Source organism: Diadema setosum, chromosome 20 (genome assembly GCF_964275005.1).
Source record: "Diadema setosum chromosome 20, eeDiaSeto1, whole genome shotgun sequence".
Taxonomy (NCBI): domain Eukaryota; kingdom Metazoa; phylum Echinodermata; class Echinoidea; order Diadematoida; family Diadematidae; genus Diadema; species Diadema setosum.
In genome coordinates, this window is record NC_092704.1 from 4,934,141 (window position 1) to 4,953,894 (window position 19,754).

The 19,754-nt window shown below is 37.4% G+C and overlaps 1 pseudogene; it reads right to left on the reverse strand.

Moving 5' to 3' along the window:
• Positions 1-854: 854 nt before the first annotated feature.
• Positions 855-6,968, reverse strand: LOC140243679 (uncharacterized; annotated as a pseudogene).
• Between the last annotated feature and the right edge of the window lie 12,786 nt (positions 6,969-19,754).

Below are 19,754 nucleotides of genomic sequence, written 5' to 3' on the forward strand. Positions count from 1 at the left end.
TTGTAACGCCTGAATGGTCACACATGAAACAAAAAAATACCACTTTTTTAAAATCACATATGAATCCATTTTGGGGATAAAAACTGAACAAATAATGGGTAAAACCTATACTTGGATGGATGTGTATTAGTGTCTTTTTGTTATGTTATCAATTATCACACTCTATCCTACTAATCTAGGCACTTTTTACGATCCGATTGCAAAATTGCCTTTTTTTTTTGGCGAAAAATGCACTTCCCAATATTTTCACGAAAATCAAGCTTAACCCACCAAAAGGCGTTAAAAAGAGTTGCTTTCCTTGAAAATATGTCCATCCATGCGCAAAACTAATGGTCAGATGAATAGGAGTCTGAAGATTGGTATAAAAGCAAAATTTTTACTTTTATTGTACACGAGAACCATAATTTTAATAATTTTTGGTACATATGGTGCTCGTAAAAATACCCTTGTGACTTTTAAAAAGTGACATTTTTTCTTGACCATTGTTCATTCATGAATATAGGATTATGCTGATTTTTACACATACGATAACAATATAGTTGATTAATATCACCTGCAAATTTTGTTACTTGACACTTCCCCGTTAAAAAGTTATGTCACTTTCCTTAGGGGGTAAAAACTTTTTTGTTGTGTTTATATGCAGATCATTTTAAGCAATGTGGTGAATATGTGAATTAAAAATAACCGGATCAGACGCTTCAGTCTTCTAGTCTTCTTTGAAGAGAGAAAAGATGTCATTATGGGGAAAGATATGAATAAGTCTTGGTTGCTGATCCAAGCACTGTAGAAAAATATCTACTTGTGTTTTTCATCTAATATCAAAATACACATGCAATTAATGCAAAATACTCTGATTAAATCATCCTCAGCAAGTGCATTCTCAAAGTATGATATAGGTTCAGTCCTTCTTCGCTATTCTGCGGTACAGGTAGTTGTTCTTCAGTCATCAGGATCGAGCAAAGGTCAAATATGTCTCTGTCACAAGGGTACTGACTTTTGAAAGTACATTCTTCCTCGCATACTTCAACCTCATCGTTTTCCAACGGGACAAGAAAATCCTGTGTTCCATACACCTGGGGTGTCCTGTACATCACGTTGGGGCGACCAAATGGTCCACACTGGTTCCTTGATTGGCTGATTCTATGAGCGTTCCATTCCTTAGCAACCTTGTCCAGTTCTTCCTGTTCCATATACAAAGAAGAAGAAAATAATAAATATTAGTATTATATATAAATATTTGATAAAAATATACTTTTTCATTTCTTTAAGGATTTATCGCTAACATATTTTAAGAGATTTCAGCTGACAAGTATCGTCAGTTATGGAGTGGGTTATCCATGGTGAAGTACTGAGAAAATATCAAAACCCTCCAATGGCGTAGGTAGGATTTCATTTCAGGGGGGCGGTAAGGATGAGCACGCGAAGCGTGCAAATTACATACCGCGCGCGCCCTAGGGGGAGGTTGCAGGGAGGGGGGGGGGTTAACTCTCGCGTTTTTATATTAAGCAACGTAATGATAATAATCATAATCACAATAATAATAATAATAATAATTATAGTAATGATAACAACAACTGGATTTTATGGCGTCTTTTCCAGATAGACCAGGAGCTGGCTGCTGGTCAATTTACCCCATCAAGCCCAAAAGGTTTGACCCCTCAAAGTTACTGGGGCCACCCCCCTCATTACAAAACTGGGCGTCAGCCTGATACCTGAGGGCGGGGTCGTCCCCCAGGGACCCCCCCCCCCCCCCAAAATGGCCCCCGGCGGGTGTAATTTACCCCATGGAGCCCATGGACCAAACCTGGTCTAAAAGAATGGCCTAGGGGTGTACATAATAAAAATATAAAAACTGACAAAATATCTGGTCGGGAAAGGGGTTGCCAGACCCTCCCCCCCTGGGCCCCCCCTGGCGGGTGTAATTTACCCCACGCAGCCCATGCACCAAACTTGGTCCAATGAAAGTATTATGGGTGCATGTACACAATGAAAATATAAAAACTGACACATCTGGTTGGGAAAGGGGTTGCCAGATCCCCTCACCCCCCCCCCCCCCCCCCCACCACCGCCCATTACACCCCTTCGTGGGTTTAATTTAGCCAACAGCACCCATGGTTCAAATTTGGCTGGGGGAAAGTAGGCCCCATTATGGGTGTGCAAAAAATAAAGATAAAAGCTGACAAAATATCTCACAAAGAGTAATCAAACATATCCCCTACCTTTGCTACCCCCCCCCCCATTTTTTAGGGTGAAGGGCCTATACGGTTTGGAGAGGTATAAATGAGTGTGTCATAAAAAGTAATGGAACTTCTTGAATTAAGATGAAGTTATGACAACAGAAGCATTGTGTGTGACATATATCCACATGCCCCATCCCACTCCCTCCCCCAAAAGAATGGAGTTATCGATATCCACACTAGAAACATACTCAGACAGTGCAGACCTTTGCCTAGCAGCTCATTTCCACCCATCCACACAAGTCATGATAAAAACTGCCAAATTTCCCATATAAAAGCCTTTTGCTTTTAAATGCCATCAACTTCCAGCTGTGTGGTAGTGCATTATACCTTGAGCACATGCCTTTACCTTTAGTGTGCATGTATACAAACCTCAAATTCATGCAGCTTGAACTCCCAATTCCATTGATCTTATCTGCCGTAAGATAAAAATCATCAAAATTTCATAAAGATTCCCGGATCACTACCAAAATTTATATTTATCATCTGTTTTTAAAATGTAATTGTGTTATTATCATCTTTTTATACAAGTTTCATCCAAATGTGTTCTCAACCTTTCAAGTTGTTTTGCATACAAACAATACTGTAATGCAGACAATACTAAATAAAGTAACATAAAACCTCAAGTGGCAGAAATAATCACAACTGTATCCAACATCCTACAGTTCAACTGTGTTACCATGCATGTGGAGCAAGCTCATGTACAACAGTACAAGAAACTGTATACCTGTGATACAAAATTGTACATGCAGTGGGTGCATAGGCCATAGTGTGGTTAATTGCATGCATATATTTGTATGTTGTATACATTTTACTTGTTGCATGCAATTATACATTTCGAAGATTGGCAACATGTGTATCATCAGTCTGCAAACAATAAAAAGGCGGTGTTTTCCTGACCTTGGTAAGTGAACTGGGCTTTCCTATTGTAGGTACTATACTGGTAGGCCCCTATGACAGTAGTACATGTATTTCATCACTGGATGACAATTGGTGTCAGTAACAGAGCAAACAAAGAAAGGTCAAGAGTCTAGATCTTGGACTAGATCTAAGTCTCAAATATGCTATGATATGGCTAGATATCTAACGTTAGACCTATATTTCCTATACATGCTATAGCTTGTAGAGTACCTAGTACTATTTGGCGAAACCAAAATGAACTGGAACAGGGGATGGATTATCAGCGAGATGTAGTGTATCATGAGTCATAACTGAAAAACCAATAAATAGAACATCAATGTTCTCAGCCTATATAGGTTTAAGTGTCAAAAGTGTGCATTGCTTTAAATTTGCATAGAACATTTAAACCCTGAATTTGTTAAAGTCACTGCACTTCCTATCATTCATAGCTAGAGTCAAAAAGGCAGAATTATACTACATTTCAATTTCTCTATCTAATAGACAACTTTGACTTTAGGATTAGAAATAGCCTTATTAATAGCTATATGTATCATAAGTGTTGAAGATGCAGATGTTCCAGTGAATGAATACTTGCAGAATTGGGTATGAAGATTAGGCAAATAATCTGAAACTCTCTTTGAATATAGCAAAAGAAATAACAAACTGCCTGACTAAAGTTGCAAATATTGTGATGTCAATAACAGTCTAACAGTACATGCAGCATGTCTACCATGCTAGAAACATGGACAGAGAGCCTTAATGAAGAGCTGTGACCAAATGAAGCCTCAAATTGCTTAAATTGCAAATCAAAACCATTGGTAGTAAGATAATATTTTAAATACCTGCAAAAATATAGGAATCTGTACCAAAGGTCATTAACTTACACCTCTGTTAGAACCAAAGCTATAATTGTGCATTGCTACAGTATTTATGCTCAACTCTGAGTTTGTTTACACTGATGTATGAGGCGAAAGTACATATAAGCTTGCTTTCACTTCAGTTGTTTGTTTTCTATACCTTGTGCAGCTCTCATAGTTTACAGGTATAAACCTCTGTTGGTTGTCAATGAGTCTGCACAAAGACTACTACATGCACCACACTGGCACTGCAGCCTCTTCTGGGAGAGGCTACAACACAGGGACAGTTTGTTATTTCTTTTGCTATATTAAAAGAGAGTTTCAGATTATTTGCCTAATCTTCACACCCAATTCTGCAAGTATTCATTCACTGAAACATCTGCATCTTCAACACTTTACACATATAGCTATTAATAAGGCTATTTCTAATCCTAAAGTCAAAGTTGTCTATTAGATAGAGAAATTGAAATGTAGTATTTTGCCTTTTTGACTCTAGCTATGAATGATAGGAAGTGCAGTGACTTTAACAAATTCAGGGTTTAAGTGTTCTATGCAAATTTAAAGCAATGCACACCTTTGACACTTTAACCTATATAGGCTGAGAACATTGATGTTCTATTTATTGGTTTTTCAGTTATGACTCATGATACACTACATCTCGCTGATATAAATCCATCCCCTGTTCCAGTTCATTTGGTTTCCCCAAATAGTACTAGGTATACTCTACAAGCTATAGCATGTATAGGAAATATAGGTCTAACGTTAGATAACTAGCCATATCATAGCATATTTGAGACTTAGATCTAGTCCAAGATCTAGACTCTTGACCTTTCTTTGTTTGCTCTGTTACTGACACCAATTGTCATCCAGTGATGAAATACATGTACTACTGTCATAGGGGCCTACCAGTATAGTACCTACAATAGGAAAGCCCATCAGTTCACTTACCAAGGTCAGGAAAACACCGCCTTTTTATTGTTTGCAGACTGATGATACACATGTTGCCAATCTTCGAAATGTATAATTGCATGCAACAAGTAAAATGTATACAACATACAAATATATGCATGCAATTAACCACACTATGGCCTATGCACCCACTGCATGTACAATTTTGTATCACAGGTATACAGTTTCTTGTACTGTTGTACATGAGCTTGCTCCACATGCATGGTAACACAGTTGAACTGTAGGATGTTGGATACAGTTGTGATTATTTCTGCCACTTGAGGTTTTATGTTACTTATATATAGTATTGTCTGCATTATTGTTTGTATGCAAAACAACTTGAAAGGTTGAGAACATAATTGGATGAAACTTGTATGAAAAGATGATAATAACACAATTACATTTTAAAAACAGATGATAAATATAAATTTTGGTAGTGATCCGGGAATCTTTATGAAATTTTGATGATTTTTATCTTACGGCAGATAAGATCAATGGAATTGGGAGTTCAAGCTGCATGAATTTGAGGTTTGCATACATGCACACTAAAGGTAAAGGCATGTGCTCTAATAATGCACTACCACACAGCTGGAAGTTGATGGCATTTAAAAGCAAAAGGCTTTTATATGGGAAATTTGGCAGTTTTTAGCATGGGATTGTGTGGATGGGTGGAAATGAGCTGCTTGGCAAAGGTCTGCACTGTCTGAGTATGTTTCTAGTGTAGATATCGATAACTCCATTCTTTTGGGGGAGGGAGTGGGATGGGGCATGTGGATATATGTCACACACAATGCTTCTGTTGTCATAACTTCATCTTAATTCAAGTAGTTCCATTTATTACTTTTTATGACACACTCATTCATACCTCTCCAAACCGTATAGGCCCTTCACACTAAAAAATGGGGGGGGGGGGGGTAGCAAAGGTAGGGGATATGTTTGATTACTCTTTGTGAGATATTTTGTCAGCTTTTATCTTTATTTTTTGCACACCCATAATGGGGCCTACTTTCCCCCAGCCAAATTTGATCCATGGGTGCTGTTGGCTAAATTAAACCCACGAAGGGGTGTAATGGGCGGTGGTGGTGGGGGGGGGGGGGGTGAGGGGATCTGGCAACCCCTTTCCCAACCAGATATCGTGTCAGTTTTTATATTTTCATTGTGTACACCCATAGTACTTTCATTGGACCAAGTTTGGTGCATGGGCTGCGTGGGGTAAATTACACCCGCCAGGGGGGGGGGGGGGGGGGGGGGGCCCAGGGGGGAGTTTTGTAATGAGGGGGGTGGCCCCAGTAACTTTGAGGGGTCAAACCTTTTGGGCTTGATGGGGTAAATTGACCAGCAGCCAGCTCCTGGTCTAAGAGGATACAAGGCGCTATTTTCCAGCTATCCCGTGACATAAGATTGATTGTGATTGGTTTAAAAAGGGGCCCTTTTCAAATTTTATGTTTAGTGCACAATGTTGGTAAAAGTTGAGCCATGAAATATAAATTTATTTTATTTTGTTATTTTGGGATGAATGCAGAACATACCTCCATCCAAATATTAAAGGCTTAAGTGAGCTATTGGGAACGCTCGACCTCGACCAACACTTCTAGAGCTCGTTAACAGCATGAACACATATCAATTTACCTGAATTAGATTCATGAAACAAAACTGCAGCAGTGACTTGTCCAGGTGATCTCCAGTAAAGTGACCTTGATCTTTCACTTGTCCAAACATGTTCAGCCAGAACTGTATAGAGTGCTTTCTAAGGACGCCCCACCAACTCTCTATTCTTTGGTTATGCTGGCTCGTTCCTTGCATAAAACTCTTTTCAGACGCAAGTGGGTCGTCACCATTTCTGCGCAGAAATTGTTGCATTTGGCGGACAGTGTTATTCTCTGTTCCAAAATCTGATCGAATGACACGAGGACATCCCATCTCTTTCCTAACCGTTTGCATGTAGTATCCAGCTATTACTCTGGGATTACTGTTTGTCGTGTAAGCTTCTAGCCAAACTACCTTCCTTGAATAGCCATCTACACATCCATTAATGCAGATTCCAAAAGGTTTCAATTTGTCATAGGAGTCTAGATGCCATATAAAGTTTGGTCCCCGTCCTCGATATAAACGCCTTCGTAGCCTTCTACGTGATCGGTATTCAAGACCTATTGGGTCTAACACTCCGAGTAGATGCCGAACAGTTTCTTTGTCAATGTTGATACCATTTTGGATGCATTTCAGGTGCATCCACCGATAACCATGTAAGCTCCCTGAACTCTGAAGTTCCTGTAGAATAAAGCAAGCTACATCTAACTCATCAGTATGGTTTTTACGACGATAAAGACCAAGGTCTCGCAACTTTCTGTTCAGTGTTCGTTTGCTTATCGCTACATTGTGATTGAACAAAAGAGAAGCAATGATTTCGTTGTAGTTATATCCTAAATCAAAGTAATTCCGAACCAAGCCTGCACATTCCATTCAACCACAAGAAGTTCCTCTTCCAAAGGATCGTGAGATACATTGAAAATGTAAAAAGGTATAGCTATAATGCAGCTCCAGATGTCCTGTCCTGCACGCTTGACCGGCCATCAGTAATGGTTATGTATTTGTAACAACGTGATTTTCGTTAATAGAACGTAACATGCAGACTACGGTAATCTGTTTAAACAGATTAGAAGAAATACCGTAATCTGTTTAAACAGATTAGAAGAAATACTGTAATCTGTTTTAACAGATTATGGTATTTCTTCTAATCTGTTATTACAGATTATAATCTGTTATAACAGATTAGTAGAATTACCGTAATCTGTTATAACAGATTATAATCTGTTTAAACAGATTAGAAGAAATACCGTAATCTGTTTAAACAGATTAGTAGAAATACCGTAATCTGTTATAACAGATTATAATCTGTTTAAACAGATTAGAAGAAATACCGTAATCTGTTTAAACAGATTAGTAGAAATACCGTAATCTGTTATAACAGATTATAATCTGTTTAAACAGATTAGTTGAAATAATGTAATCTGTTTAAACAGATTAGAAGAAATACTGTAATCTGTTTAAACAGATTATGGTATTTCTTCTAATCTGTTATTACAGATTATAATCTGTTATAACAGATTAGTAGAATTACCGTAATCTGTTATAACAGATTATAATCTGTTTAAACAGATTAGAAGAAATACCCTAATCTGTTTAAACAGATTAGTAGAAATACCGTAATCTGTTATAACAGATTATAATCTGTTTAAACAGATTAGAAGAAATACCGTAATCTGTTTAAACAGATTAGTAGAAATACCGTAATCTGTTATAACAGATTATAATCTGTTTAAACAGATTAGTTGAAATAATGTAATCTGTTTAAACAGATTAGAAGAAATACTGTAATCTGTTTAAACAGATTATGGTATTTCTTCTAATCTGTTATTACAGATTATAATCTGTTATAACAGATTAGTAGAATTACCGTAATCTGTTATAACAGATTATAATCTGTTTAAACAGATTAGAAGAAATACCGTAATCTGTTTAAACAGATTAGTAGAAATACCGTAATCTGTTATAACAGATTATAATCTGTTTAAACAGATTAGTTGAAGTAATGTAATCTGTTTAAACAGATTAGAAGAAATACCGTAATCTGTTTAAACAGATTAGAAGAAATACCGTAATCTGTTTAAACAGATTAGTAGAAATACCGTAATCTGTTATAACAGATTATAATCTGTTTAAACAGATTAGAAGAAATACCGTAATCTGTTTAAACAGATTAGAAGAAATACCGTAATCTGTTTAAACAGATTAGAAGAAATACCGTAATCTGTTTAAACAGATTAGTAGAAATACCGTAATCTGTTATTACAGATTACAATCTGTTTAAACAGATTAGTAGAAATACCGTAATCTGTTATTACAGATTATAATCTGTTTAAACAGATTAGTAGAAATAGTAGTTTTTTTTTCTCCGTGGCACTAATGGTCTTTCGTAGATTGTACATCGTGCCGCAAGCAGAAATACTACGTCGCATATCGCCCTTATCGGCGAAAATTGTGCCGGGTTTTGCCCTGGTAAATCATGAAAACTGCGTTGGTCAATGGTAAATTTCTTTCATGAAAACAATTGCGTTAATGAATAATCTTGTCTATGATATACTGTATGAAATGGTTGAAAATAATGTGCCTGATTTGTTTACAAGTTGGAAAAACTCTTAACAATGCTTAAACTGCCGCAAACGGGATATTTTACTCTATATGTCCTGCCCCATTAAGTCAATAATCGAGTGTAAAAAGAATAAAATCTCTTTCCAAATTCTCTTTAGATTTTATTCTTTATCATCTGTACATGTAGACCCATGTGCATTTGCAGATTTATCATCTGTACATGTAGACCCATGTGCATTTGCAGATTTCCTTGGTCAGACAGTAGCAGAAAGCAAAGAGGAACTGTAATACAGCTAGAGCCTATTCGTTAGACCTATTGACAATGTTAGACTAGATCACAGACACAGCAGTGGTGTAATGTGATAAGCAGAGTCCCTCCAAGGAAGTGTAGAGCCCCCTATTGGTACCAACACCAGTGAAAGAGAGAAGAATGGCCCATTTTATCGGGGCAGTTAAAAAATGTGGATAACCGGTTAACTGTAGTGTTGGTGTTGGTACCTTAGTCGCTCCGTCAATGACCTTCCTGAGGACGGTACTAACACTAACAGTGACAGTACAGTCTCAGTAGAGTCTACAGCACAAATTTAGGCAGATGACATTCACAAAGGTAAATTCTCCTAACGTTAGATGCCTCCCACCCAGAACGAAAACAAGCACTAACGGGCAGCCGAACTAACGTTAGTTCTAGTACTGAAGTAGAAGTACATGTTGTTGTTGTTATTTTAAAGATCGAAAGAAGAGAGAGAGAGAGAAATGGGGCCCTATACAAATAATTTGCCCCAGACAGCACTTATAACATAAAACAAACATTATAGATCTTTAAGAGATATAAACAAGAATATTAAATGCATACCAAGTCTCCTCGAGGGAGCTCATATCGTCTCCACGAGGGAGCTCATATTGTCTCCACAAAGGGGCTCATAAAGTCTCCACGAGGGAGCTCATTATTGTCTCCATAAAGGAGCTCATTACGTCTCCACGAGGGAGCTCATATGATATTGATGAATACCTCATATTATGAATACCTCATATACATGGACGGACTCCCTTTTGGAATGATCGTCAATTTGGCAACTAAGATTCAATGAAAATTTACTCACCAACTTTATTTCACGTAGGTGGGACTAGCATCACGTTGCTGGCGATTTTTGTGCGCACTTTACAGCCGCCTGTCGTGATCAAGTTTATGCGATGATGCCACTTCGTTTCCTTCCAAATTAAGCTCCTGGTGGACAGTAGTGGTAAAAAAAAGAAAGATGATTATGATGTTAACCCAAATTCTAATTCTAATTGCTAGTGAAATGTAACTCCGAAGTTCAACACGTATCCGGAGACAAAGCTACATTACAATGTAAGCCAAATGCGATGGGGATCACAGAACTGTGTGCACGCATTTGCACCAGCGAAACTATGGCTGGCCATCGCCGCCATTAATACCATCTAGGGCTCACACGGGTAAATAATTCCCCATAGAGACGTGTGTTAAAATTCAAATTTCAAAAAAATTTGTAAAATAGCAGGGAGAAATGAGGTGTTTCATCTTCTCTAACCTAGATAAGTGAGATATATCCTTTCATCCATCACACTTCCAGGGTGGGTTCTTCTGCTCTAATTCTGTCCAATGGTCCGCAAAGCCCGACTACGAGTTCTTGTCACTAAAAAAAAAAATCATCTTCCGTACACGTACCCAATGAAATATAGTCCCCTCAAATTTCACCAGAGAAGCTTTCATCTTTCAACCAAAAATGTAGTTTGTAGAGGAATTCATAGTTTCATAGTTTGAGCTTCTTTAGCTCAAACTTTGTGGGATTGCAGATTTGAAAATGGCATTTAAATGCATTTCAGGATTAGACAGAAACGGTACTGAACGACAAAACGAGATCCTAATTACATCTTTTCCAATGTATATGCTCCCTAAAAAGGGGAAAAAAGAAAGGGAGACAGTGGTTCCCAGTGATACGGTAGTGATATTATCATCACATAATATACGCCCTCTATCAGTCTGTTGCTTTCAATGGCGCAGGGGTGCCCGTGTTTCGCCCGCAGAACTTGTTGAACGTAGGGCCTACTACACGAGATCGCGGGAGGAAGCCTTCTTAGCGCTAGCTTCTAGGGCCTATTTGTACGTACTTATACGCTCAAAACAAGCCACGTAGGGCCCCTACGCTTATTAACCAATCAGTGAGCTCAGTTAAGCACGCGTGTACGCTACTAAGCACACATCGTACTTATGTTTCGCTCTAATCAATACGTACAGTTGTATGCTAGCTATTTTTGCTTACGTATGAATGTGCATTTTTCTGTATGACTGTCCCATCAAAATTCTCGTTACAGTCAAATCTATACGTAATCCTGAAGAAGTTTTCCAAAGTGTGTGGCGCGCAGTCTAACACTATCTGGACATCTCTGCCACACGACCACTCGTCCCTGGGGGCACTCTGGACAACTCACAAGACAAGATGTTGTGGGACCAACTTTATTTAGGGTTCACTTCTTCAAGTTACAAAATGTGTAGGCCTATAATTACTATATTGAAGCAGATTTTAAGGGCATTTTTCTCTTTTCACACCGAATTGGCGATGTATATCACAAAATAATTCATAGGGGGTCATGAGTGTCTGCGGGCCCGTTCTCCTGATTTGTAACTGATGTAGGACTTGTTCTTAAGTTAGATCATTTTCGTTACAAGATTTTTACAATCATTTTGTTGGTGCACATTTTTATTTTATTTCATTTTTTCTTTTTCATGAGGAATTAACAGTGTGTCCTATGATACTTCACGGCAGGGGGGTACTGGAGAGTCTGCTGGCCCGTTCTCATGATTTATGACATGATACGACAATTGACCTTTCGTTTAATAAAAAAAAAGAAAAAGAGAAGGAAAAAAAAAAACCCTCTGAAAATAATTAAAGTCACATTGCTTTACGATATATTGTGTTAAATATAAAATGAGCCTTTATTTCAAAAGTAGAAATAAGGTATTCTCCTTTCTTATTTTGAGGGAGTGCGGATGGGGGATGGCACCTCAGTGTAACCTACGGATAAAGGCTCGGTGCGATTATTCAAATATAATTGTTTTCATTTTCATTCACCTTTTTTCAGTATTAGACTATTATCATGATACTTATCATTATCATCACGGGGGTGGGGGTGGGGCCGGGTGAAGGGGGTCATACTCCTGTCATCCTCCCTTCAATCTGATATTGCTATATAAATATACACTTAAAGATGGGTTTACTGCGAATCAACAGTACGTGGTAATAAATAGATGGCTATACCATTCTCTAGGTGGCCCGGAAATGGAATAACTGTACAGTGCACTCTCGTTATAACAAAAATAAATGATAGGGACTGGTAGATTTCTTTCATTATAACGAAATTTCGTTATAACCGAAAAATATAACGAAAACAAGGAAGCCACGCATATATCATAATTCTGTTTGTTGAGTACGGGTACTCGTCATACACTGAAAAGCTATGTGAACATTAAAACAAATGGTTATTCAATTTCAGTCTTTTGTCTTACAATAACGCAAGTTCCCCTCGGAAACTGTGCGTGACACACCAAACGAACACACAGTGATGTGACGAGTTCGCACGCAGAGACGCTATAATGCTTGCTCCGGCCAATACGTATTTTCGAAAGTGATCCTCATTTCGTTATTATGGAGCACATTTCCTTTGGTTATCTTTGTCAGTGGCGCTCGGAAAAGACTTCGTTATAACAAAAATTTCACTATGACCATGTTCGCTATAGTGAATTTTGTACCGTAGACTTTAATGGCGATAATTTTGGGACCAGAAGTTGTTTTGTTATAATGAAGTTTCGTTGTATAACCGTGTTCGTTGTAACGGGAGTGCACAATAGACAATTTTCCCCCATCCCCCCAAAAAGAAACTGTTTCGCAAGTGAACAATCAGGGGCTTTCCCTCCCTTTATATCCATTTAATACTCGAGATCTAAGGCCTTTTGTAAAATGAGTTGCAATGATCATTTCATCACTAATTAACATCGTACTAAAAAGTCAGAATAGGCCCATTACCTTTATTGTCATGATTTTCTTTTTTTTTCATGAAGACAATTTTCTGTCATTTTTAGATCATTCAATGGTGCGGACGGAAGTGTACATTGTCTTTGATACAGTGTGTTGGTGAAGCTCCTCTCTCCCCTTTGAATGCTTTGACAAAAGACATTTTTAGACAGACGCAAGCAAAATGCTTTGTCCATATTTCGCAAAGTACAGATTTGTGATGCAAGTGATGCTCAGGATTTGAATTCAATATTTACACTCAGCAAAAAAAAAAAGTGAAAACTTTTTCCAGTTAATATTTTTCATAGAAGATTTTGATATTTTAAATCAATGTGTCATATACCATATCAAAGATTATTTAGTCGGCTATCAACTTGGTAGGATTACACCAAGGGAAACTTTACGCATGAGTGAACACATTTGTTTTTGTCCTCCCAGGCAGAAAAGTAAAAAAAAAAATGCAGAATTGGATATATTGAAATTCATTTGCAAATGCCCTCTAAGGTAGCAATGATAACATAAGACCAGTTTAACGCAATGAGAGACACGAATGAAACAGCAGAAATCAGTTTCCGTTCCCTTGTTTTCCTTTAAATTCAAAACAAAAAGATAGTGGGGAAACTGAAGGTGGAACATATGCATTTTCCATCAATTCAAACTTTAAATTACATGAAGAGTAATCCTTAAAGGTAATAAAACCGACAGAATTTCTTCATTTTACCTTTTAATTAAATAATTTAGGAATGCATGAGAGAAATAAAAAAAAAACATTATTTAAAATTTTCTCAATTTGGCAAAAAAAGGTTTCAAATTAACTTTCTTTGTTAAATACCAATTTTTTTTCTCTCTTATGTCTTTTGACTGCGGAATTGACAGAAGATTTTTCATTTTCCTCCATTCTTGTTTGCCTTGCTTTATCTTTGGAAGGTTACAGAGACAGTAAAGAGATCAAGGGTTGATTTGTGCAAATCTAATTTGCATTTCTATTGTGTTAAATTTGTTTTTTGTTCTCATTGTTATAATTATGGAATAGCAAACACGCTTGAATATTAAAGGGGAAGGCTAGTAACTGATCAGTGGGAATCAGTGGAAATGCTGGGAGATGATTGTTCCAATCCTTATGGGATTCATTCAAGAGTTCATTGTATATCTATTGTTGTGTGAAAATGATTTGCTTCAGAATCGTCTCATATTCAAGTAATGTGCAGTTTAATGCTTCCAGGTTAGCGTCCCTGGTCAGTGACGGAGCATTAATCTGCACATTACTTGAATATGAGGCCATTCTGAAGCAAATCATTTCCACACAAGAATAGATATACAATGAACTCTTGAATGAATCCCATAAGGATTGGAACAATCATCTCCCAGCATTTCCACTGATTCCCACTGATCAGTTACTAGCCTTCCCCTTTAACTTGTCCATTTTGCAATTTTACTCTTGTGCCTTGGAAGAGAAAAATGAATGTGGTCACTCATGCGTAAAGTTAACTTTTCATTAACCTACTAGGTTGGTAGCTAATTTAATTATGGTATATAAAACACTATTTTAGCCAGGTAGTCTGAGAAAGATGAACTTGAAAAAGAGTTTACTTTCTTCTTTTTTTCTGTGTATAATCCACAGCACTATACATACCCTTTAATAGCATTATCAACATCTGATATCTATAATATGTGACCCTACATCACAAAACCAACAAAAAGTCGCAAGACATAGATTTTTAGTTGAGGGCAGACTCTGAAAGAGCAGAATCTAAGCTTTAAAATGATGTATAGATCAACTGAAATGGACGTTCCTAACTTATCTGAATATTGGAAAGAAAGCACACACTCTGGAAAAGTGTGAACAGAGAAAAAAGGCTCTGCAGTACAGGGTCTATCTGTCTATTCAAGCGCTAGCTTAATCTTTACCGAACCGTGCTAACTGTGCGATAAATGGGACCAAAAAAAAAAAAACCAACAACCAAAAACCAGGATGTAAACCACTGGAGCAACAACAATGAAGGGATTAGCATGATCTATTAACATATTCTGTCAATGATTAATGCCAACTTTTAAAGCAGTAGCATTATCCTTTCAAAAGTTATCAGACTTGAAAATGAAGAGTGTGCAAAGGATTATCAAGAAATAAAAAGGGGCCTTTAAGCTATACCTGATCTCACTACTCTACAAAAAAGGTTGTAGAAAAACTGCTCAAAATGCACTTTCCCGTTCATTTTATGATCCCAAACTTAAGCATAATGTAGAAGAAGGGTAGCTCTTTCAGAAAATGACACCGTCAACTCTGAATTGAAAAAAGTGACTCAATGGATAAGAGCTAATAAATTACCACTTAATCTTCAGAAAACTAAGTATATGCTTTTTAGTAAATCCATAGAAACATTAAGCACAGATCTTATTTTTGATGGTGCTCAATTAGAACGTGTATCCCACATAAAATTCCTTGGTATTACAGTGGATGATAAACTTTCGTGGAGGCCTCATATTATCAACATAAGTAAAATAATTTCACGAAATATTGGTATTATCAACAGACTTAAGTTTCACATTCCATCGTCGTCTTTGTTAACGTTGTATTTTTCTTTGATATTACCTTATCTTAATTACGGAATTTTAGCATGGGGTAGCGCCCATCAAACTTTATTAGATAAATTATTATTATTACAAAAGAAAGTACTTCGTATTATTTGTGGGGTTTCGCCGCGTTCTCATTCAGATTCATTGTTCATTGAATATAAGATTTTAAAAATTAAAGATTTGTTTCTTTTTCAACTGGGCCACTTCATGTTCAATTATAACACAAATGCTCTTCCCAATATTTTTAATTCAATGTTTCCACGAAATCAATCTTTTCATGATTATCCTACTAGGAGCTCTAATGAGTTTCACTTACCCCTTTTGAGAACCTTATTAGCTCAGAGCACATTTATATACATCGGCCCTAAATTTTGGAATTCATTAGGTCCTGAAATAAAAAATTCTTCATCGTTATACATTTTTAAGCGTAATTTGAAATCTTTTTTGTTAAATTCTAGCTAAGATATTTATTTTCATTACCTATACAGGTTACAGCAAACATGAGGGTCATCATCGGTTATTTAATTCATTATTACGCAGTGAAAAACGGCATTACTAGGCAATGAAATACGGCATGTTATTTGCATAATTTCTACACAGCTGCGTGCAGTCACCAGCTGTTCGAAGCACCTCTCTTCCGTTTCTCTTCCGTTTCTCTTGTTCAGCGTGTAGGCATTCTCTATCTTTCCTCTCCCTCCCTCTCCCCCCCCCCCCCTTCTCTCTCATTTCTCTCTCTCTCTCTCTTTCTTCCTTTCCCTTTCTTCCACTAATTCTGTTTTTGTCCCATTCCGTTCGATTGTATCTCCTTAGTTTAGTTATGCCATGTTGTTGTGCATATGTGTAATGTATTTGTAATTGTATGTGTATTTTTGGAAGAAATTCTTGAGTGGTCCACAATCTACAAGCACTGCTTTTTAGTGGTCCTCTCAGTTCTCTTTTTTTTTTCTCCTCAAAATAAAACTTTGTATTTTCCCGTATGTATACATGACTCATCTCTATCAGTTTGTTGGATATCGTTAATCCTTCGCACTTTGTACTGTATACATGCTTATGATGGATTTTCTGATTTACCTCGTGTTATGTTTTGTTGGAAAGAAAATGAGAATGAAATAAATGAATAAATAAATAAAAATGAAAAACTTTATATTGACTTGATTGACCCGTTTCACCTTTTTTGAGTCGTCACGTAAAATCAAGGGGTGCGACTTTTTGTTCGTTTTGTGGTGCACGGTCACATATTATACGTGACATCAAGTATTAGTAACTGTACCTAGTTCTCATTGTTTCTAACATGTCTAATATCATCATTGTTATAGTTATTGTGATCATCATTATTATTGTTGCTATCACTGTCACTTTTACCGTTAGCTTTACTGCTCTAATTCCTATCCTTCTTATCATCACAATAAATTGTTAATACAGGCACTCGTTATCACGATGACCAGTTTAGGATTCAATGGGGTGCAACGCGTTTCCATCAGATGTTTTCTACAATAATGTCAGCTGGCTCTCCGCGCAGACAGGTGGAAAAAGACACGCTATTATAATGATGAGTAATGCACTTGCAATTTTTCGTCACTGTGAGCATGCTCAGTATGGGTGTAAAGGGTTTATAGTGACCTCGTCTACAGCCACTCTGTCTATCTTCCAATTGGTCTACTGGCAAAGCGTCTATCACCATTCGTCTAATACCCATTTGGTCTACAACTTGTTTTGTCTAGTACACACTATTGTCTAATAGTCACTTTGCCCACTACCCGTACTGTCTAATACCCAACTCGTCTAAGGAGCATTTCGTCTACTGAACAGTTGATCTAATAGCCAAGTCGTCTATACTCACAATGTCTACTTGTCATGTCGTCTAATATCCATTTCGCCTACTGCCACTTTGTCTAGTTATCATATCGTCCAACCCTTAATTCGTCTATACCCCACATGGTCGTTACTCATCTGGTCTACACCCAATTGGTCTACTCCCAACTGGTCTACACCCAATTGGTCTACTCCCAACTGGTCTACTCCCGTCTGGTCTACTCCCAACTCGTCTATACCCAATATTGGTCTACTCCCAACTGGTATACTCTCAACTATCTACCCAAACTGATCATTCCCATCTGGTCATGCTAATAATGAATATACCACTTTGTCTAGTGTCCAGTCCGTCTCACTGTCACGAACTACTCATAATCCTGCCCTGGTACAAAAATCAATGATAGTCTATTCTTTAAAGTTGTGAATTATTTTGCAAATGCTGAATATAAAGACATATTAATGGTGAGACACGACTATCCAGTCAACATCCTGGCCGTAAAATAACTAAATGATAATAAACTAGCTCAGTTACAATCCTCCATCAAAAACGAATTGTCAGTCATACGGAATAAAGATTCCAGAATACTGATAATGTACGTCTAATGTGTACCTTCTCATTTTTACCATACTTATGATTGTGTATCAAAGGTGAATGGATGGAGTGTTGAAGTTTGGACATGTTTTATAAATGCTGCATGATTGCTTCTGATATAAATTACACATCAAGCACAAATGTAACACAGCAAGTTTTTCATACTGTGACATTATTTTTTTCAAATAAAAAAGTAATAAAATTGTCATAATTAGAACAAAAAATTTAAACCAAATGGGGCATCAAGAATGTTCAAACTATTTCAATGGGAAAGGAAACAGGATGAAGTAGACTTAAGTAAGGAGTTTGGAGTAGACAAAAAACAACTATAACAATAACAAGTAGACCAGTTGGGAGTAGACCAGGTGGGTGTAGACGAGTTTGGAGTAGGCCAGTTGGGAGTAGACCAGTTGGGTGTAGACGAGTTGGGAGTAGACGATTGGGCGTAGACCAGATGGGTGTAGACGAGTTGGGAGTAGAGCAGTTGGGAGTAGACTAACTGGTTATTAGACTAATTGAGTATTAGACAAGGTCAGGGATGCCAAGTTCAAAAAAAATTTATGAGTGAGATTTTCATGACTCGGCATCTCGGCATGCGAATGTGCACGCGAGCGAGGGTGTGGGAGGGGTTTTCCTCCCTGTGGCCTCCCACGGTAGGGAGCTTTTTCAATTTTTAGCTCTTAATGGTGTGATCAGGTGCATACTATTTTTTACTTATTTTGAAAGACAAAAGGGAGATATACCTTCAATTGCAACTATCACTTTAATCTCTTGAGCTATGCTCATTATTATAGGCCCAAGTTGCAGACTTCGCCCTATGCGTGAGAAAAATGGGTGTCATGCGTGAGATCGTGAGATGGCCCCTAAATGCTTGAGTCTCACGCAGAATGCGTGAGACTTGGCAGCTCTGCAAGGTGGATGTAGACCAATTGGCTATTAGACAAAATGAGCTGTAGACTACTTCATTCATAGACCTAATGATTAATAGACGAAATGGTCAATAGACGTAATGGGTATTAGACGAAATGTGACTTAGACAAATTAGAGATTTGATTAAGGACGTTCATCAGTTAAAGTGAAGTCCATGTCATTTTCTTAAAACTTTCCATACCGTAACTTTGACCCATCCGAAGCCCAAATATGTAAATAAAACTATAGGTTCATGTGCTTGTTTTTCTTCTACGGGACTTTGAAGAATAGGACTAATCTGCCGTCCTGTACAAAAATAATAGCGTTACAGGATCAAGACCATGATTGGCAACAAAATCTGCAGTGAAAAACTCAAATCCCCATATTCTTTTAAAATCTACGTTATTTTCTCCAAATTTGCAAGAATTGCAGAAAAAGGTACCCAAAACGAGGAAAGGGTTTTAAAGTTAGGGTTTACATTTGAGCGAGCAGCGCCCTCACGCGGCAGAAAACACCGAAATATTTCAATTCCTTCTCATCGACGTTGTCTGCTGGGGGTGAGCAAAAGGACAAGGTTCATAAAACTTCTGCTGTACATTCAAAACCCATGTCAATTTCACGAAACTTTACCAAATTGTAGACAGAGGCTTACTTATTCCAGAAAAACAATCAAAAGTGGGGGTTCATGTGCTCGTTTTTGTGCTAGCAGCGCCCCCATGCGACATATACTATAGTAAGACCCCAA